Source organism: Hemiscyllium ocellatum, chromosome 4, assembly GCF_020745735.1.
Source record: "Hemiscyllium ocellatum isolate sHemOce1 chromosome 4, sHemOce1.pat.X.cur, whole genome shotgun sequence".
NCBI classification, from domain to species: Eukaryota; Metazoa; Chordata; class Chondrichthyes; order Orectolobiformes; family Hemiscylliidae; genus Hemiscyllium; species Hemiscyllium ocellatum.
The window spans coordinates 55,326,766-55,349,287 of NC_083404.1; positions in this window are offsets into that span (position 1 = coordinate 55,326,766).

Genomic DNA, 22,522 nt, shown 5'->3' on the forward strand with positions numbered 1-22,522 from the left:
AGCTATGAATAGAAATGGTCCCAGCGCCAATTTCTTTCCATTGTGTGGATTACCAGAAATCCTCTGTTTCATATCGCCTGCAGTTAGTATATGTTATAAGTTGACCCTTAGTTGTTTGACTGCATTATCAAAGCATCTTCATATCCTGGGGAAGACTTCAACCTGGACATTTCTTGCCTCAGAGGTGCAACACCACCCTACCTCAATTATGATAGTGTAATATTAAAATCATATAATTATGATAATTTAGACATGTCTATGTCTAACTTTGTGCTGTACTTTGTCTTGTGAATAGTTTGACTTGAAATATTTTAATTCAGTTTATATGTACTGAAGGAGTGATGTCCCACCTTTTAGGGTTTGTATCCCACATGCAATTGGCAGATTGACAGGGATGCTGACTTGTCTTCTGTATATTTTGCTTTTTGCAAAGTTATGAATTTGGATCATCAGAGCTTAGAAAATAGATTAACAAGAAATTACAGATTCCCTGATTTAGAATTCACAGAAATACAAAAGAATGTTTACAAGAGGGTTTTCCCAATAATTCTTGATGGTGTGCTATCAGGGTTTGTTGGCAGAAATTCCTTGTCGATGTTAATACCTGAAGTCAGAGTCAGTGGCTGGGATAGCTTGTGTAGTTGGATAGTTATAGTCTCATATAAGAGGATGAGTGGGACAGCGTATTTCGGAGGAAAGAAAATACTTCTGGCTTTTGGTTATAAAAGCGTAGTACTTATAGCTACACAGTTACTTCATTGGACACTAATTGTTTTATGATGTCTCTCTTATCCTGTCTCTTACCCTCTCTTTGCCTGGAATCTGTCTTTGTCCAGTGGGCTTGCCTTTTTAACTATTCTTACCTGCCAAGTGACCTCTGCAAAAAAAAAGCCTGAATCATATTTCATATAATGAATTTTGGAGGGAGTTAACTTCCCATCTGTGCTTCTAAGCTTCTTTCTAGTCAATGGAATGCAGTAGATGGCTTTCTGACTCTGAGTGATAAATCCAAACCATGTTGCTTCAAGAAAGTTGCATCTAGGCACTAATCTTGATGACATCAAAGAAATTTCAACCTTTACCTGATAATCAGCCTATTTTGGCTGCATGGGAGGTCTTGAAGGATAGTTCTCAATGTGTACAGAGATATCTTTGCTATTAGAAATAAGAATGGAAAAGTCAAGATTATTTTCCTAACCCTACCATGCTACTCAGAGTTGCACAATGTTTAGTGTCACAGAGAAGGTGGCATTTCCTATATTGCAATGATTTTAGTGTGATTTGTTCTTACTATCTTTTCCAGATAGTCACATTTGGTCCCCAAATGACCTTCAGCATTCAGTTGACAGGTCTACGTCGCAGGGTCCAATCATTGGAATGCTTGGCTTTGAGATGGGCCTTTGTGAGTGCTTCATTTTTTAGTTTTGTAATGTGGATTGGGATGCACAAAGATGTGCTAATAGCTGTTTTGATGACATTAGTTACAAATTTGAAAGTTCAAGAATCCAGTTGTCATGGTTGTCCCTGAGAAAACCTGTCAACAACCAGCACAGTTCTGGGACTACAACTATATCTTGAGAATTACCAGCTTGATAATTAGATTATCATTACTAAGCTTGGATGCAATTCTAAAGCAGAAGCAGTCATTCAATGATCAAGTCTTCATGCATAATTTGCAGCTATTCAATCATGGGGAACATCATAACTGAAATCTGCCCATGTTCACTTATTGTCTAAAGGTGTACGTTTTTCATTAAAGCTCATTAGATAGTGCCCTACACATTGCACAAGCAACTGTGTTTTATTACACTATAAAATGAAACAAAGTGCTGGAAATATTCTGGCAGCATCTGTGGAGAGAGAAATGATGTAATTACTTCAGGTTGATAGCATTTCAGCAGAATTGTTATTTTTCGTTAAGCAGGCCAAGTATCTAACTAAATGTTTTAATGCCAGACTTCAAATCAAGAAAGATTATAATTTCTGAATTTATAACTGCTTTATTGATTTGTTTGCCTTAGTGTCACTTCTTAGTAGTTTCAACGTGATTAGTAGATTCTTAGCATTATTAGTTTGCAGTTAATGGAATGAAAAAAAAACTTTTTTTTTGCAAATCTGAATTTCTGTATTGTGACTATTCTCTTACTGTTTAAAGATGTATATCTCTCTCTGTCCAAAATGATCTATTTTGTGAAAGGGGTTATCGTCTTGAAACTGGTTTGCTGAATGAATGCAAATAATTTGTGGGAGAAAATAGGGCTGAGTTCGCACAGCATTGTTGATTGTTGCTTTCATATCAAAAAATATTTTTTGTGTTTGAAACTTCTGCTGCCCTGCTTTTTTTCCTTTTTTATGGAATGGAATCATAGAATCCCTTCAGTATGGAAGCAACCATTCGGCCCATTGAGTCCTCACCGATCTTTTGAAGAGCACCCCACCCTGACCCACCCTCTACCCTGCATTTCCCATGGCTAATCCATCTAGCTTGTGCATCCCTGGACATTATGAGCAATTTAGCATGAACTGCTGTTCACTACCAGTTTCCAAATTGAAAAGTATGATACATGGAAGCAGGAAATCTAGAGTAAAATAAAATGCTATTAATACTTAACTGGGCAAGCAGCATTGTTTCTCTCCAGAATTAACAGTTCAAGCTGGCATCATTTAAACTGAACTGGAAATAAATTGAAATATGCCAGGTCTTAAAATTGTATAGAAGCAGTTTTCAACTACATTTTAATTTCAGTGATGTCTCATGCAAATGGGCATTAACCTTTAGGACATTGCTTGAAGTTAGGAGACCTCTGTGAATTATAGTATTGAAAGCAAATTGTGTGAAGAGAGAGCTCTTCTGATCAAAATGTTCCTTTAAAGCTAGTGAATGGATGACGCTTTAGTTGATAGTATAAGTATTCTCAACATAAATGGTGTTGCAGCGGTGACTTGTGACTGTTCCTTCTCTTGCACAATAGCAATAAAAATCTGAGTTTCAAAAAGGAAACAAGTGAGGGTTGTTGAGAATGAGCCCTCGTTCACGAGTGAGACAGACTGAGTGAAATAAGATCTGGCAATTTACTTAATCGCACCATGCCAATTGATCTTTTTGTTCCATGAGTTTTGTTGATAGTACATTAAATGTAGTATGGCGATTGTTTTACCTCACTGTGGTAGTGCACTGGCTGTTAAACCCTGTTATTTCCCAAATGCGAAAAATTTTCAGAAGTTTACAGAATTACCCAGTTTATCTGTCTTTTAGGCCCATGTTGACAGAAAGCACAGACCAAGTTTCTGAATTAGCAAGTATTGCTATTTAATGCAAATAAATAAAACTTGGTACTGATAAACAGTGTGAACCATTGATATTTAACTCTCCTTGTTAAAACTCTAATCTCTTATAATTTTCCCCTACACATACAGACAAACAGGAAGAAAAATAGGTGTGGTGCTTGGAGGTAAAAGCTATGAAGGTACATAGTCCCTGTTCACAGGGTTCACTGAGATGGTCCTATTTGTTTGTCAGCATTTGCTGCTGCTTGATACTGCTTCTTCAGCCACTTTCTTTCATTGTGGAAGGTACAAGGTAGCTATTGACACTTTAAAAATCTCGAGCTTACTGGTTAAGAGCCACAGCTTGCATCATTTGCTGAGGGAAAAGTAAGCTGGCTTTCATCAGGCACGAGGAGTCTATTTTTCTGCAGAGGTAAAAGGAGCCCAATGGTTTCTTCAACCCCTAGCTGTTCAGCTTCAAGGGAGCCAATCGCAAAATTACTGGCAAGCAGAAGATTTTTGTCATTGATACTTGGTCCCTAGACCACAAACGAATCAGATGCTTCTTGCAAGCCAAAGCTCCATTTGTCCACAGGCTGCTGGCTCCAACTACTCTGTAACAAGACTTTCATTCTGACAGTGCTTTCACCAGATGAGCTGCAGCAGTTTAAGAATATGGCTTGCCATCACATTATGCATGGATTATAAATGCAGGCATAACCAATATTGGCCAAACGCTGAGAGTGAATTTACAAAGGTTTGTGCTCCTACACATGTACCATTTTCTTTTGCTCACTCTCATAAATTATCCTTTTGCACTTAGTTCCCACCTTGTGCATTTTTTTCTTGCTTCATCACTAGTACCAGCATAAGTTCTAAGTCCACATTCATTAATCCATCCAATCTGATCCTTTGCCTCATTGTCTGCTGATAGTTGATCCTGAGGTAATTCCATGACTGCTTGCCTCAGGCCTTGCATGGAAGCAGATCCCAAACCTACGTCAACTAGAGTGTGAATCAAATCCATGATTTGGTGTTACTCTGAACCACATGCTCTAGCAAACTGAGCTAACCATTGTATTGCCATTAGCAATATTGAGAGGAATTTGTATATGTAGAAAGATTTTGAAGTTAATGCACATCAGTGGCACTTAAGTAATCATATTTAAATTTTCAAAAGTATTCAAAAAATTATAAAGAAAAGTCAGTCATATAATTGTTTCTACTCTCATAGAGATGTCTCTATGAGAGAATTCACATGTAGATGCAAAATTTGCTCAGCTATGAGTTTGTTATAAACCCCAAAGTATGTTGTATAAATGGTCATTGGATAGGCATATGGATGAGAATGGAATAGTGTAGGTTAGATGGGCTTCAGATTGGTTCCACAGGTCAGTGCAACATCGAAGGCCAAAGGGTCTGTACTGCGCTGTAATGTTCTATGTTCTATGTTCTATGAAACAAAGCTGGACACAGTAGTCCAGATGTGATCTTACCAAGACTCTGTATAGCTGTTGTAACAGAACACTATTGTTTATTGATACTAGATTCCCGCTGCAATAAAAAGAAACATTCTACTTGCCTTCCTAATCACTTTCTACATGCTACCTACTACTCTTTCACACAGAGGGTGATCCACATATAGAATGAACTGCAAGAGGAAATGAGAAATGCAGGTGTTGTTACATCATTTAAAAGATATTTAGACAGGTACTTGAATATGAAAGATTTGGAGAGTCAAATGCAGGCAAGAGGGACTAATTTAGTTGAGGAAATTTGGTCAGCTTGAACAAGTTGGACCAAAGGGTCAATTTCCATGCTGTATGACTCTATAGATTATCAGGTAGCGAGAAAGGTTAATCTTGGTGTAAATGAGTTGGTCCATGAGGTTTACATACAGAAATTTCAGAATATTCTAAAGCACCGAGATATACTTATGTAAAGTTGGAGATGGTACAGTGAAATAATAACTTGAGCATTAAAGGTAGAGATGATATATGAGATCCCTAAGGGAATAAATCTCTTGGAAGTGTTTAAAATTTTACACTCCATGTTAGTAAGAACTCACATAGAAAACCAGAAGGTTGCAACACTGAGACAACAGCAGAAATGACTGACGATTACAAGCTAGACAATCAATCCAAACCCTTTCTTCCATAGCTCCGACAAACCCCGGCAGGATGTGAGGTAGAAAGAGTAAGATAAGACAAATAGTCTTCAAGCTTTTCCTTTTTTTATTTTCTCCCCATAAAAGCCTTTTTTGGTATCTTCAACAGGGCAAGAGCAAACAAAGCCTCTGAGCAAATGTGACAGCAGAGGCAACATAGTCAACACCTCCATGGTGGCACGACACATGGGCAAGGAGAGAGACCCCAATGCAGGGAGAGCAAGCCCAGTGCAGCGGGGACAGGGAGCCCTGTGTAGAGGAAGAGGGAGGGAACCCAGTGCAGAGAGGAGAGGGAGCCCACTGCAGAGGGGTGAACGAGCCAAGTGCAGAGAGGAAGAGCAAGCTCAACATGGAGGGGAGAGGGAGCCCAGCATGGAAGGGATAGGGAGCCCAGTGCAGAGGAACAGGGACCCCAGCGTGAAAGGGGAGAGCATGCCCAGGGTAGAGGACAGCGAGCACAGAAATAACATCGGTGAGATAAGCCCAGCACCAAAAGATGGTGCCTGAAAATTGGCGCATTCGTTGTTGGCAGTATCCAGTGGTAAAGGTGGCAGTGAAGTGGTGAAAGGAGGGCACCTTGGCAACATTGACTGCAGTGATAGTCTCAGATGTTGGTGTGCCCCGTGCAGGGGGTGGTGAAGGTGAATCAGCCCATAAGCAAAAGATAGTATCTGAGAATCAGAGATTTCAATCTTAATTAGGTCTGGTGAGACAGTGGTGGTTCTCAGCCGGCTCAGAACCCATTCATACTTGGACATCTCTTTTCATTTTCTCTTATTCTTAAACTATCAAAATGGCACTGGACTGTGGTGACAGATGACAGCTTTTCACTGTATTCTATTGTATTTCACTGTAAAATAGACATGACAATAAATCATTCATTCACATCTGTGAATGCACAGGATCTCCTCCTCAGGCAAGAAAGAATAGGCTGGAGGTGGGGGTGAGGGGAGGAGAGTACCATTTGAAGGTCAAAGTAATATAAGTGGGCGACTTTTGTGCAGATTGCTCAATGTTACAGGGCCTGAGTACATAGGGTAAATGTAGAGAAAGGAGACTTGACTGAGAATACACCAGACAGAGGGCTGGCTCTGACTGGTGCTGGGAGAACACATAGTAATACTGCTGTGAGTGCCAGGAAAGTAAACAAGGCACCTGAGACTTACAGGAAATTTTTGTTAAAAGGAAAAGTGAATCCTCATTCCTGAAATAAAGCAAGTAAGCCTCATTGAGGAGCCATTCAAACTGTTTAGTATGGAAAGGCATGATCTTTCTCCCAGCAAGTGACATAAATGTTTAAGTCTTATGAAATTTGTGATAAGTATATTGAGGAATATAATGAGCAATTCAGGAAGGCAGCTCACCACCACCTCCTCAATAAATGCTGATCCAGCCAACGATGCACACATCCCATGAATATACATATATAGGGATTTTCCACTCTTTACCTGTAGACAAAATTGACTTATAGCTAAGGAATGATTTGGCAGGAACGACAGTAGTAGCTTCTCCAATAGTCATGAAGAGGCCAAGATGGATCACGGGGACAAGAGCAGTCAAGGAAAAATGTTCCAGGAATGTTTTCTTCAAGTGTAGTGGCTCAAACAATGGCTAAACAAAGCCCATTGCCAGATATTGTATTGGCACCATAGACAAATATTTGTGAGATGAATTCACTGAGATAGTGCACTGGAATTGATTTCCACTATTTCTAGAGTTGTTACAAATGTGAAATGTTTTAACTAAACTGTTCAAAGTCTCCATTTTACATGACTGATGAACCCAGGTTTGAGACTCCCCAACCAGGGAAACATCTTACCTGCATCTACCCAGTTTATATCTTTAAGTATTTTGCAAGTTTCAATTAGATCACTTCTCAGTCTTGAAACTCGAGAGAATACAGACCCATTTTGTCCAATCACTCTTCACAAGACAGTCTTTCCATTCCAGGAACAAGTCTGGTGAACATTTATTGCACTCCCTTTATGGCAACAATAGTTTTCATAAGATAAGGAGCCCAAAACTGCAAATGAAGGTACAATTTAACCAAGCTCCTATTCAATTGAAGTGAAATGAAATTGAAACAACTCCTGTTGAGTTCAAGGTGAAACCTATTTGCTCTTCTGAAAGAATGTTTGGAGGAACTCCACAGTATTATTCTCCTGATTAAGGTGTTTAAGCAAGATCCTGGACACAATCAAGTGAGATTAGTGACTTTTTCACACATACTAGAACATCAGAGCAACAGATTTAAGAACATTCCACACTTTACCCCTTTGCTTTCAAGATAAAGCACTTAGCTAGCCAAAGAGTTTTTTCAAGAAGTCAAACCTTTGCAACTAAGTATATTTTCTCTTTTTCTGAAGTATATGTGTATGTGTGTTTTGGGGTTATTTAGAAGGATAAGCATGTGCAAATATATTACCAGTTGTGTTTATTAATAATTTGTTGTATTCTCATTTTTTTAAATAATAAAGCAGTAATTGTGTTTATTAAAAATACCCGGTAGGTAATTTTTTTTATTTATAACTTGATATAGATAAAATATTTTACTGGCCAGCTGAACATATGGGAAAATTATTTTGATTTGAAGTTGTAGCCTTTGAACAAGGGAGACTAGAATGATCCTGCATCCCCTCCAGCCTCAGTCATTGCAACTAGTTTCCTAATCTTCCTGACATAATGGACAAGTTCAGGTTTTTCCACATTTTCTTCTTTCCCAAAGTTTTGCCCACTCATTTACGCTATCTATCTCCATAAGTATATGCTCTATATACATTTGACAACTTATGTTCCAACCAATCTTTATATCTTCAAAAACTTGAATGATAACGATTGCAAATAGTTGAGGCTTCAATCCTGTTTCCTGGGTCATTTTACTAATAACAACACACTAACCAAAATGGCCCCATTAATCCCTACACTCTGCATCCTGTTAATTAACCAATCTTCTATCTGTGCTAATAGCTACACCATGAGCTCTTATTTTGTGCACTAACATTGGATGTGGCACCTTGATGAAGACCTTTTCGAAATCCAAGCACTCCATATCCAAATGTTCCTCTTTATCCCCATTGCTTGTGATAAGTATGTTGAGGAATTTGGGGCGGCACGGTGGCTCAGTGGTTACCTCACAGCACCAAGGACCCAGGTTCAATTCCAGTCTTGGGTTACTGTCTGTGTGGAGTTTGCACATTCTCCCCGTGTCTGCGTGGGTTTACTCCGGGTGTTCCAGTTTTCTCCCGGAGTCCAAAGATGTGCGGTCAGGTGAATTGGCCATTCTAAATTGCTCATAGTGTTAGGTGCTTTAATCAAAGGGAAATGGGTCTGGGTTGGTTACGCTTCAGAGGGTCAGTGTGGACTTGTTAGGCTGAAGGGTCTGTTTCCACACTGTAGGGAACTTAATCATATAATGAGCAGTTCAGGAAGCCAGCTCACCACTACCTTCTCAAGAGAAAGTAGGGATCAGCACTAAATGCTGATCCAGCCAAAAATGCCCCTATCCCATGAATGTACATATACAGGGATTGTCCACTTTTTACCTGTAGACAAAGTTGACTTATGGCTAAGGAATGATTTGGCAGGAACTTCAGTAGTAGCTTCTCCAGTAGTCATGAAGAAGCCAAGATAGATCAAGAGGACAAGAGCAGTCATGAGAAAATACAGTTGTCAAATACAGTTTCCCTTTCACAAAGTTCTGTTGATTCTACCCTTTCCTTAGTGACTGTGACTGTTCCTCGCTCTCTTTTACCTCCTTGATTTTCAAGTATTCTTGATATTTTTCTTTGAGGCTTTTATAGTGAAGACAGACACAAAACTGTTGTTCAATGCTTCTGCCTTTTCTGCATTTCCCATTCTCACCCCCGAAAGGATCAACAGGCATTTAAACTATTGTTTCTTTTTAAATACATGTATAAACTCTTACCATCTGTCTTTATATTTCTAACTAGCTTTCTCTCAAACTATAACCTCTGTTTCCTTTTTTAAAATCATTCCTTAATAATTTCTAAAATCTGAGCAATCTTCTGTCCTCTCATTAATTATTGCCATATCATATGTCTTTTCCTTTCATATATGATATTATCCTTAACTTTCTTAGCTAATCAGGATGGTTCAATATTTTTATAAAGCCTTTCTTTTTGAGTTGAATGCATCTTTTCTGAGAGTTAAGGAATATCTCCTGAGATGCCTGCCACTGTTCTACATTTAAATTATTTTCCCAGTTCACTTGAACCAGTTCAGTTCTCATTGCTTGCAATTGTCTTTATGTAAAGTTAAGACACTAACCTTAGGCCCACACTTTTGATTTCAAAATGAATGGACATTCTCTCATGCTATGGTTATTTATATCCAGAAACTTCTTTATTATGACTTTATTTATTAATGCTGTCTCATTGCACATGACCAGGTCTTAAATAGCCTGCTCTCTAGTTAACACTAGACTGTACTGTTCTAAGCTGTCCCAAATGTACTATGCAAACTCTTTTTCCAGGATATCTTTGCCAATCTGATTTATCCAATCCAAATAAAGGTTAGAATCACCCAAGATTTCAAGCATCCTTCTTATAACCCCATATTATTTCTCTATCTATACTCTTTACTATCTTACTAAACTTATCTTACATCTTGATATTCTGAACTAAAGTACTCTCTCACAATTGTACGCTATCATTTCCTTATTTCCTCTCCTTCAAAATATCAAATAGCTTTGAATAGTTTGACCCCAGACTTTGTCACATCACAACGATATATCTGAAGATGATATTCAAGTCATCCATTTCTGTTTCTATTTTTACTACCACATCATCCATTTTGTTATGAATGTACATTTAGATACAGAGCCATTCATTCTGACATTTTGCCATTCTTGCTAATTCTGGCCTTATCTGTCATACCAACATGGATCAGGATTAGGTTTTTCAGCACCTCAACTCTGCTCCACTATTTTGGAAGATCATGGCTGATGTTCTTTCACCACATTCCTGCCTATTCATGATACCCTTGTTTTTATTAACAAGAATTCATTTACCTCTTCCTGAACATGTGATGGAAGCAGAGTGCTAGAAATTTTTCAGGCAATGAGTTTCAAAGACTCATGATCCTCAGAGAGAAAAAACTGCCTAATTTCTGGTTTAATTTGGTGACCTTTGAAATTTAAACAGCGATCCTTGCTTTCAGATTGTCCCATAAGAGGAAACATCCTCTCCACATCTACACTATCAAGACCTCTCAGGATCTCGTATGTTTTAATCAAGTTGTCCTATTCTCATCCAAGTGATACATGACTAGCCTAAAGAACCATTCCTTATAAGACAGTATATTCATTCCAGGTATTATTCCAGTAAAACATTCTTTGAACTGCCTCCAATACATTTATTTTTTTCAATAAATAAGGTCACTAACACTGTATACCATACTGCAGATTTGGTATCACCAATACTCTATATAGCTGAAACAAAACCTCCCTCCTTTTATATTCAATTCCACTTGCAACAAATGATAACATTCTATTAATTTTCCTAATTACTTCCTGTATGTGCATACTAACCTTTTGTGATTCATGAACAAACGCACCAAACCCCCCTGTGTCTCAGAACTCTGCAATCTCTCACTATTTAGGTAATATGTTTTTTTAACCCTTCTTGGCAAAATGGACAATTTCATAGTTTCCCACATTATACTCCATTTTCCAGATCTTTATCCACTCACCTAGACTATCTATAACCTTTTGTAAGCTCCTTATGACCTCTCCCAATTTACTTTCCTATCTTTGTGTTACCAGCAAATGTTGCATTTGTATCTTTTGTTCCTCCATCCCAATTATTTATAAAAAATGTCAACAGTTAAGGTCCCAAGACGTATCCCTATAGAACTTTATACATTACATCTTGCCAACCAAAACAAGACCTAATATCTACTCTCTGCTTCCTGTTAGCCAACCAGCCTTCAATCTATGCCAATATGCTATATCCTACATCATGAGGTATACTTTGACTCTCCACTTAATCTCTTCCTTCTGGAAATCTGGTTCATGTCACACTTCAATTACCGTTACTCATGTCATACCCTGCTCTATCACCTTATTCTTTCACTGAATTTTATACATCTCCCTTCATGTCATCACGTACCGCCACAAATTATATGACTCATCAAAGCACTGGTCCTAGAATAATTGAGAAAAATAAATTATCAGTGGTACATCTCCAACTTTCCCCTGTATTGATGTGTGTACCCCTTGGATCTAAACTCATTTCTCCCACATCAGTCTATGAGATAATCATTCTTCGTATTCATTCACAGGGTGTGGGTGTAGCTAGCTGGCCAGCATGTATTGCCTTTTCCTATTTGCCCTTGAGAAGGATGTGGTGAGCTACCAATGCAGCCCACATGCTGCAGATCAGTCCTCAAGGAAGGAATTCCAGGATTTTAATCCAACAACAGTGAAGGAATGTGATATGTTTCCAAGTTAGGATGCAGAGTGGCTTGGAGGGGAAATTGCAGTTGGTGATGTTCCCATGTATATATTGCCCTTGCCCTTCTAAGTGGAAGTGATCATTGATTTGGAAGGTGCTGTTGAAGGATCTTTGATGATTTTCTGCACTGCATCTTGTAGGTAATACACATTGCTGCTATTGAGCATTAGTGGTGGAGAGAATGGACCCTCATGGATGTAGTGCCAATCAAATAGGCTGCTTTGTCTTGGATAGTGTCAAGCTTTTGAGTGTTGTTGGAGCTGCACCAATCCAAGCAAGTTGGGAGCATCACACTCCTGATTTGTGCCTTGTAGATGGTAGACAGGTTTCAGGGAGGCAAGAGGTGAGTTACTCGATGCAGCATTCTTAGCCTCTGATTGCTCTTGTAGCCATAATATTTACATGGCGTGTCCATTTCAGTTTCTGGTGAATAGTAACCCCCAAGGGTATTAATAGTGGGGCAGTCAGCAAATGGTAATACAATTGAATGTCAAGGAGCGGTAGTTAGATTGTCTCTTATTGGAGATGGTCATTACCTGCTATGTGACACAAATTTTGCCACTTGTCAGCCCAAGCTTGGATACTGTCCAGATTGTGTTGTATTTGAATGTGGACTGCTTCATAATTTAAGGAGTAGTAAATTATGCTGAACAAATGTGCAATCATTGGAGAACATTTCCACTTCTTACCCTTATGAAGAAGCTGAAGATTGTTAGACCTCAGGGTTAGCTGCCCCAAGGAACTTCTGCAGAGATGGCCTGAAACTGAACTGGCTGACCTCCAACAACCACAAACATCTTGCTATGTGTCAGATATGACTTCAATCAGTGGAGCATTTGTCCCTGATATCCATTGATTCCAGTTTTGCTAGGGCCCCTTGATGCCATGCTTGGTCAAATGTGGCCTTAAGGTCAAGGGCTGTCACTCTCACCTCATCTCTGGAATTCAGCCCTTTTGACCATGTTTGAACCAAGACTGTATTGAGATTAGGAGCATGCTACAAATTCATATAGATATGGATATATATCTTAAAATTGTCCATGGCCTACACATATCTGACAGTCATTCAATAGATCCTATGTAAAGAGGTAAAAAAAACTCTTAATTATGGCTTCTTGGAAGACTGAAATTACCCCATAGTCAGTACAATGACAAATCATTGTCTAACTGGACCTGATAGGGATAACACACTGCTGAGGTTTAATGCACTTATCATAGTGATATCTGACACCTGAGGTGTATTAATTCCTATATACAGGTTTTGCCTTAGCATATTGGAGACAGCAGTACAGTGAAATTTAGCATCTTATGGTGTTTCCTACTGAAGATTAGATGTGTATAAGTTGAGGGAGTGTGGCTTTCAGTGTACTAGAATGAAATAGAATTTGTTGATTCTCGGCATTAAGAACTGCAGCAATTCAGATAGCCCTGAACACATGGAAATATTCAACAGGACAGTTGTTAAATAAAGTTAACATTTCAGGTTGAATACCTTTTGTCAGAATACAATTTAATTTCAAATTATTCTGGAATCAGCCATGAAATGTTATGCAGAAACAATTTGTGTCATCATGTTTATTACGTTTCACTCTACCAAAAGGGTGATGATTACTTGTTAATTATAAATATGGTTAACTGCAGCATTCTCTTTTGATCTTTTAAAGTTACAAAATATGACAAATTCACACAGATGTCTGATACTTGGTGGTTATCTCATTTGACATGAACTGGCGTTCAGTGACAGACATGAGGTGCTTAGCATTACCTTCAATGACATTTTCCCTTCCAATCTAACCTAATTATGAAATACACACAGACTCTCTGTCTCCAGTGTTTGTTCAAATATTAGTATTGTACAAATGTTAGACTGGATAAGAGGAGACACAAAACTTCACTAGTTTCAAGGAAACTGAATTATGAATGTGTGAATGAATGAATGATTTATTGTCACATATATTTTGAAAATACAGTGAAAAGTGTTTTGTTGTCACAATCCAGTGACATTTTAAATTACATTAAGTATAAGAAGAAATTACTTCAATGAAGGTTTCATCTTCGGTTTGAACTGGGATCTCAAGTGCAACTTCATGGTTTCTGCGTGGTCTGTACAAGGTATTCCAGTCCTCAAGGAGACCCACTCATGGAACAGCAGCAATGATGCTGATGCCCCAGGAGACCCTGGCTCTGCTGTTGCCACTGCCTTACCGACACTGATAAAAGTCCAGTATCTGGGCAGGAGGCTTGGCTCTGGGCCAATCCATGCCACTGACACCATAGACACCGACACAGCTCCAGCCTCAAAGGTGAAGAAGAAAGGAAGAAGAAAAAAAGACAAAAAGTACATTGAGAAAATGATGCCGCCAGCCGAGAATAGATGGGATCTGATGAACCCGAACATTACCTACTGTGCTGGCGCCATCTTGAAAAGCAATCTAAACAGAGATATTTCCTGTTTGTTTTAACTGAAGAAGGAACTGATACAGGATACTGATAAGAAGACCAGAATTTGCCCTTACACTTTGAATTTTGATCAACCAAACCCATTAAATAAAAGTCAGCTTTTGTGGTTAAGAAGTGAAAGTTTCTTTGTGCATTTTTTTTCCTGCTGTGCTAGTGAGTGGCAATGAATTAGCAGATTCAAATGTTTATTTTAGTATATATTTTTAAAACATGCAAATCTAGGGAAGAAATAGGAAGAGTAGACCACTCAGCCCGTGGAGCCTGCTTGACCATTCTGTACAACACGGTTGATCTTCTATCTCACTTCCTTTTTTGTCCACTCCACATATCCCATGAGTCCTTAAGAGATCAAAAAGCTGTTTTTTTTTAATCTTACGCACTAAAATGGCTTCTGAGGTAGAAATTCCCAAAGATTCACAATCCTCTGAGATAAAATCTCCCCACACTTCAGTCATAAGTAATTGAGGGAAGATTAGTGGAGTGAGAAATATATAGAGAAAGGCAGATGAAAGAAGAGCTACAAAGGGGAAAATTGAAACAGAGAGAAGGAGCCATGGGATCAGGAAGGAGGTTATGAAGTGAGAAATGTGGGGAGGGAGAGTTTTGAATGGAGGGGCACAAGGAAGAGAGAGTATTAAGGAGGGGTATAGGGGATGAGGAAGATGGAAGCAAAGGAAAAGAGAGAGGGGGGAAATGGAAGAACAGATGCAAGAACAGTAAATGAAGGGAGAGGTACAGGAGACAGAGATCGATGGAGGATTAGGGACAAAGATAAAAATGGAGAGAAGTGTATGTGAAATGAATATATATGGAGATATAGTAATGGAGAGTGAGGAAAAAGGATTTAGAGATAGAGGGAGATCAACAGCGAAAGAGCAAAAGAGCGAGAAATGCAGGCAAAGAGAGAACACGAAACGTAGTTGGGGAGTGAGAGACAAAGGAAAGAGAGAAGGCAGGAGAGACATGTGGATAGCACAAAGCATTTGATGTAGAGGGAGAGAGAGGGAGCCATAGAGTCATATAGTCATATAACATGGAAACGGATCCTTCAGTCCAACTAGCCTAAACCAACCATGTTCCCAAACTAAACAAACCCTACCTACCTGCATTTGGCGCATATCGCTGCAAACCTTTCTTGTTCATTTACTTTCCAAATGTCTTTTAAATGTTGTACTTGTACACACATCCACCACTTCCTCTGACAGTTCTTTCTACACGCTACACATTCTCTCTGTAAAAATGCTTCCCCCCATGTCCGTTTTTTATATCCTTGTCTTCTCAACTCAAAAATATGTCTCCTAGTTTTGAACAACCCACCCTAGGAAAAAGACCCTTGCTATTCACTTCATCTATGTCCCTCATGGCATTATAAACCTGTATAAGCTCACCCCTCAACCTCCTACGCTCCAGCGAAAAAAGTCCCAGCCTATCTAGTCTATTTTTATAACTCAAATCCTCCATTCCCTGCAACATCTTGATAAACCTTTTCTGAACCCTCTCCAATTTAACAATATCCTTCCTACAACAGTAACCAGAACTGTACACAGTACTTCAGACAAGGTCTCATCAATGTCCTGTACAACCTGAATTTGGTGTCCCAATTCCTTTACTCAAAGGTCTGAGCAATGAAGGTAAGTGTGCTAAACACATTCTTAATCACCCTAACTACCTGTGATGTAAATTTCAAAGAATTATGTACCTGAACCCCAGGGGCTCTCTGTTCTGCAACACTACCCAGGGCCCTACCTCTAATTGTATAAGTCCTGCTTTTGTTTGTTTTACCAATTATGTCACATTTATTCAAAATAACTTCCATCTGCCATTCCTCAGCCCATTGAACCAATTGATCAAGATCTCTTAGTAACTTTAGATAACCTTCTTCACCGTCTATTGTACCACCAGTTTTGGTGTCATCTGCAAACCTATTAACCATGCTTACTATATTCTCATCCAAATGATTTATATAAATTGAGAGTGCGGTGCTGGAAAAGTCAGGAAGCATCCAAGGAGCAGGAAAATCGATGTTTCATCAGGAATGAAGCTTGTTCACCGGGGTGGGGGCGTGGGGTTGGGGGGGGGCAGCTGAGAGATAAATGGGAGGGGGGTGGGGCTAGGGGGAAGGTGACTAGGATTGTGATGGGTAGATGAACTTGGGGGTGAAAGTGAAAAGTCGGAGAGGAGGATGGACTGAATAAGTGGGAAGAACTATGTGGGAATAGGTGGTTTGGGACGGGGGTAAGGCGGGGGGGGGTGGGGGTGGGGGCGGGAATGAGGAAACTGGTGAAATCCACATTGATCCCGTGTGATCCAAGGGTTCCAAGGTGGACAATGAGACGTTCTTCCTCCAGGCGTCGGGTGGTTAGGGTTTGGCAATGGCCGAGGCCCAGGACCTGCATGACCTTGATGGAGTGTATGAGACTTTATATAAATGACATGTAAGTGTGCCTTTTAATGATCTCTGTGGAACATCATTGATTACAGGCCTCCAGTTTGAAAAATAACCCTCCACCATCATTGTCTATCTCCTATCATAAACCCAATTTTGTAGATGGGCTAAGGAACAAAGAAGGAGAAATGGAAAAGGAACCCGAAAACAAAAAAATAGGGTGTGACAGAAATGGAATAGGGAACGAGGCATGAGAGAGAGGAATTAATCAGCGGGATGTACAAAGAGAGGAATATGGAGAGAAAACTAAGAGAGCGTGATATGGAATGAAAAATACAGGGAGACAGGGATTTTGGGAGACATAAGGGAGAGTGTAATGGAAAGAGAATTGCAGGGAAAAAGTGAGATGAAAGAAGAGGTACATGAGGCGAGACCTATAGAAGCAGAGGCGAAGTGGCATACCGAGGGAGACAAGAGAAAAGGGAGAGAGAGAGAGAGAAATGGAAGGAGAGAACAGTGAAGGAAAGGGAAAGAGGGAAAGATACAACAGGATAACAAATAAAGAGATGGAGTGAGAGATACATGGTGAGATATGGTGACAGAAGAGTAGGGAGAAATCGAGGTCAAGAGAGATGTAGGCAGAAATCAATGAAAAAGAGATGAAGGTAGAGCTGCAGGATTAACATCCACTGTGGAGTCATAGTGGCACAGTCCTTAGCACTGATGTTTCATAGTGCTAGGGATCCAGGTTTGATTCTAACCTCAGGTGACTGTGTGGAGTTTGCATTTTCTCCCTGTGTCTTTGTGGGGTTTCTCCTACAATTGAAAGATGTGTAGGTTAGTTGGTTTGGCCCTGGTAAATTGTCCAGGAATGTGCAAGTTAGATGAATTAGCCACAGACCTGGGTAGATTGTCCTTCAGAGGGTTAGTGCAGACTTAATGGGCTAAATGACCTCCATCTGCACTATTGAGTTTCTATTCTAATATTTTGCTTATGAGGAAGGTGGAGGTATGGAGAAGGTGGAGATCAGTGAATCTCCAGTTGATTTTGTGCTGGACCTTCCTATTTACTTTTATATTCCCTGTAGTGCTTTCAAACCAGAATGTATTTAAACAGTAAGAATGCTGGAAACACCCAGGAGACCAAGAGAAATAATCTATGTTTCTTCAGAACTGAAAATTAAGAAGCAACTCAGAATAGCAAAAAATCAGGATATAAACATCAAATTATAATGTTACAGGCAGTCCTCTCTCTGTTGTTACCACCAAATCTTTAATTATGATGCTGAAGATAGTCAAATCCTGTCATCATTAAGAAAAGGAGATTCAGTCTTTTGCCACAAACCAATTCAATTTTGTTTTGTCATTGGCAAACAAAAGGCAATGACTCATACAATCTATCGTAAAATAAAGTCTATTTCAGCTGTTCGTCATTCTGAGATTCTTGCAGGTATTTTGGGGATTGTAATTGACAATTCTGTGTTTTTTCCATAAAAATTGAAAATTGGCAATTTTAGAATGAGAATCCCTACAGTATGGAAACAGGTCCTTCATACCAACAAATCCACACCGACCCTCTGAAGAGTGACCCACCCAGACCCATTCCCCTAACTAATGCACCTAACAACACATCCATATGGGCAATTTAGCATGGCCAATTGACCTAACCTGCACATCTTTGGACTGTGGAAGTAAACCAGACCACCTGGAGGAAACCCACACAGAGTTAGGGAGAATGTGCCAACTCCACACAGGCAGTCACCAAAGGCTGGAATTGAACCCGGGTCCCTGGTGCTGTGAGGCAGCAGTGGCAATCACTGAACCACCATGCCACCCAATCTTAACTGTCTTATTTCATTACTGTCTCATATTGATCTTTTCACACAAGCTGACTTCCTGTTTTATGCACACAAACGGAAAGAAATATTCTATGAAATTCTTGCCAGGAAAATGTTATTCCAGCAATCATTCCTTGCTTTCTGTAAGGGCGTGACCTTGGGTTTAAAGGTTTTATATGCACAACGAATGTTTACACAATGACCTCTTGAAATTTGTTTAACCAGAAGGTATCAATGTCATTCAACTTTTGATGTATCTGCATTTGTACAAAATGGATGGCAAACCAATGTTAATATACACCTCCCACTTCACTGTCAAACTTCTGTTTCAGCTCTTGCATGAAAGACACTGGAAATCTTTATTAGTTCATGTCTGATTTGAAACAAAAGCAGAAGCTGCAAGGTCAGTGAGCATCTGTAATCAGGAAAGACAAATCCATGTTTTCAAAGTCTCCACAAAATGTTTTGATGAATGGAGAACATCTTGACCTTTCTTTTCTCTTTACAGAGTCTTGCTGACCTACTGTGAGTTTCTGTCTTTCTTTTTTCAGCATTTCTCCCATGTATCTTACTCAAACCTATGCTGGCTGAGGAAAACACAATAGCCTCAAATAAATTGTGTTGCAGGGAATACAGGTTGGTTTAACTGATTCAAAACAGGTTTTGTTTCTTCCAGCTGCTAAACAATTGAAAATGTTCCAAACCCAGCCAGTCTACTTCAGATAAGAAGAGACTGCTTCTGAAACAATAGTCAGTGAAGCCAACTGTGAAGACAAAGGACGTGGCTTTGAATGTTTGGAAAAGAACACAGTTGGCGTTTGTTGCTTCTTATGAATCAATAAGGCTTTTGTGAACGAAAGGACCCTGGTACCTGATTGTCCATTCATAACGCCAGTGCAGAGAGATTTATTTACACATATGTCAGAAAGCTAGGCACTACTCTTAGCCACAACCATTTTGCAATGGGATTTTAGTAAATGAGTCAGGTATAAAGTGATATTAATCTACAAGACTGGCTTGCTGTACAGTTGTGAATCCATGATTTGTGAAAGACTTCTGTACATTGCTAAAACTAGTCAAATTTTGTCTAATGTTGGGATGAGTATGTCAGTCATAGAGAAAAACAATGGGTAGTGGGAACATTTGACTTGCAAGCAGCAAACACTGACATTGTGTATAACCAAAAGCACCTTGAATTGCACTGATAGGTTCACACCATTATGCAATCAAAAGAAAACTGAGTTTTGTGTAAACATATACTAAGAAAAAGCTCTTCTGGCACAGTGGTAGTGTTGCTTCGTCTTGACAAGTCCAATTCCCACTGGCTCCAGAGGTGTGTCCACGTTTGAATAGATTGATGAAAATTGTCTGTTTCAATGCAAGATGTTGACATCTGAATGCCAGTGATATTTCCAAAGTTAAAATTATCTTCTTAAGTTGTGCCAAAGTTCATTTCCACATTGGATGGTGTCACTAGTCTCTTATGAATGCAATTATTCATGCCTCAGCACATTTCCAATGATTCAAGATGTCTGCTATTGTAAATTGTTCAGGTGGCTAGCTGACCTAGGAATGTAAAGCAGTTCAAAAGAGCATAAGAAATAGGAGCAAGTGTAGGCCATCTGGCTCATTCAGTAAGATTATGGCTGACCTTTTCATGGACTCAGCTCCACTTACCTGCCCGCTCACCATAACCCTTACTTTCTTTACTGTTTAAAAATCTATCTTTCTTTGCCTTAAAAACATTCCACCATCATTTATTGTGCACATATGCACATTTTTCTAAGAGTGCCTACATCTGTGATTATAAGCAGGTAGTTTCTTACGCTATATCTAACATGTACTAATCTAACTGGGATAGATCAACCCTTGCAGTAGTCTGCAACCCTTTTGCTTTGTTTTGCCAACTGCTTCATGGTCTACTTAAAGAACTCAATGCTGCAGCAATTAATACATTCCAACACTATAGACTTCCAACATTATGAGAAATCTCCTTACATATGAATAAGATAGGATAAGTACAGCCATTCTGTTCAATCAAGTGTAATGTGTATGATAATTCCATGAATGCTCTTTGATGCCATATCCTTTTTATACACTTATATCACCAAAAATGATCAATTCAAGTTTTCAAATGTATTGTCATAGCCTGAAAAGGGATAAGGAGTGCACTCTAACATTCCTTACTGACTCAGCACCGATTTCAAGGTTTTGCCAACTTGCTCTGGATTCACATAGTGGAAGAAAAGGTTTGAACACACTATTCACTGGGGTGACATTTCAAATGGAGAGAGGGATTTAGAGAGGGGACTTGATTGGGAAATGTAGAAATGCAGATTTTCCAAAAACAGTGCAAAGTTTTAAGTTCATAATGTGCATCAAACCAGTTTGATGGATAGTATCCTTTGTCCAGTGAAGGAAAAACTGCAGGTACATTATCAAGGAATTTTGTGACTAATGGGATAGAGACTGTGATGAAGATGGACAGATGGTCACATGTGGTCTGTGTTTGGAGAATTCAGGATCATCACACACAGATCAAGAGTTGGGGGGTGGAGGGAGGTATTACGAAGGAATCTGAAAGTCAGCAATTAGTGGGGACAGGATGGATATTGGGGTCTTGCTGCATGGTGAGATCAATGCAGCAGTGATTGCAAAGTTGAAAATTTGACTGGTCAGTTCAGGATGGGAAGGTTTACAGGTTAAGGAGAGAACGTACTCCTGTTTATCTTGGCCCACAAACAGTGCAGTGAAGGAAATTATTAGATGGATCCAATACATCTCACCTTCGTCTTGATTGAGGAGGGGAGATGCTAGGAAACCTGACTAACAAATTAACTAGTGGTTAAAGATAAAAAATATTTCACCATGATGGTACCCAATCTTCACTACATGTTCTAACAGCTAATTCACCTCCAGGAAGTCATTGGTCTCTCTTGCCTTCCATCCCACTTTTGTTAAAATAGACAGATTCAAGGCAAGTTGAGCTTCCATTTGATATTATTAACATTTCATTTTGCACCTGATTCAAACCCACCATTTTAGGAAGATAAAAATAATTCCTCTTGTCTCCATCTATTCAGATACTGATTATCTGAAACACTTCAATTAGATCATCTCTCAACCTTTGATACTTTAGAGAATATAAATCTAATCTTCATAATTAAACCCTTTTAAGGGCTGGTATCACTCTCGAGATCCTGTGTTGCACACACCCCAAGGCTCAAATGAGATGCATTGATTAGAACTGAATGCAGCTCCAGATGAGATCAGACTTAATCTCTATATAATTGTAGCAAATTTCCATCCAGATTCAGTTCACTTGAGATGGTTGCTATCATTCTATCAGCCTTTTAATGACTTTTTGTGCCTTTATACTTGCAGATTTCCCATGTTATTTTTTGGTCATTAGAGAGAAAAGCTTAAAAAGACAACACTCCACAGAATTGTGGTGGTTTAGGGCCTAGAAGATGGTCATTCAGTCAATGATGCTGGTACTAGCTCTTCGTCAAATTTCAATTGTTCATGTGTGCTCTGTCCAAAGGCAGTTCCTTGGCTTATTGTCTGCTCATGCCTCAATCTGAGTTGTTTATATTATAGTGTTTTTAATCAATGATGATTTTACTATTGCCTTCCAATCTCAGTGGCAAGATCAAGAAATATATCCCAAACCAAACAGGAGTCAAACTTACCTCTTTTGCCAATTTTCTGAATCACACACTATCCGAGATTCAGTAAACTAAGACAGGAGGTTCTGAAGAAAGATGACAGACTAAAACATCAGCTTGACATTTTGCCATGGAGGCATGAGATGGGAATCAGATTTGGTTTTGGGTCAGGAACCAGCCTTTTGTGGGAAACTGATTCAATTTAAGATTTTCACATGGAAAAACCTTAGTCAGTTGGAGATGGTTTCTTTGTGCAACTAAAG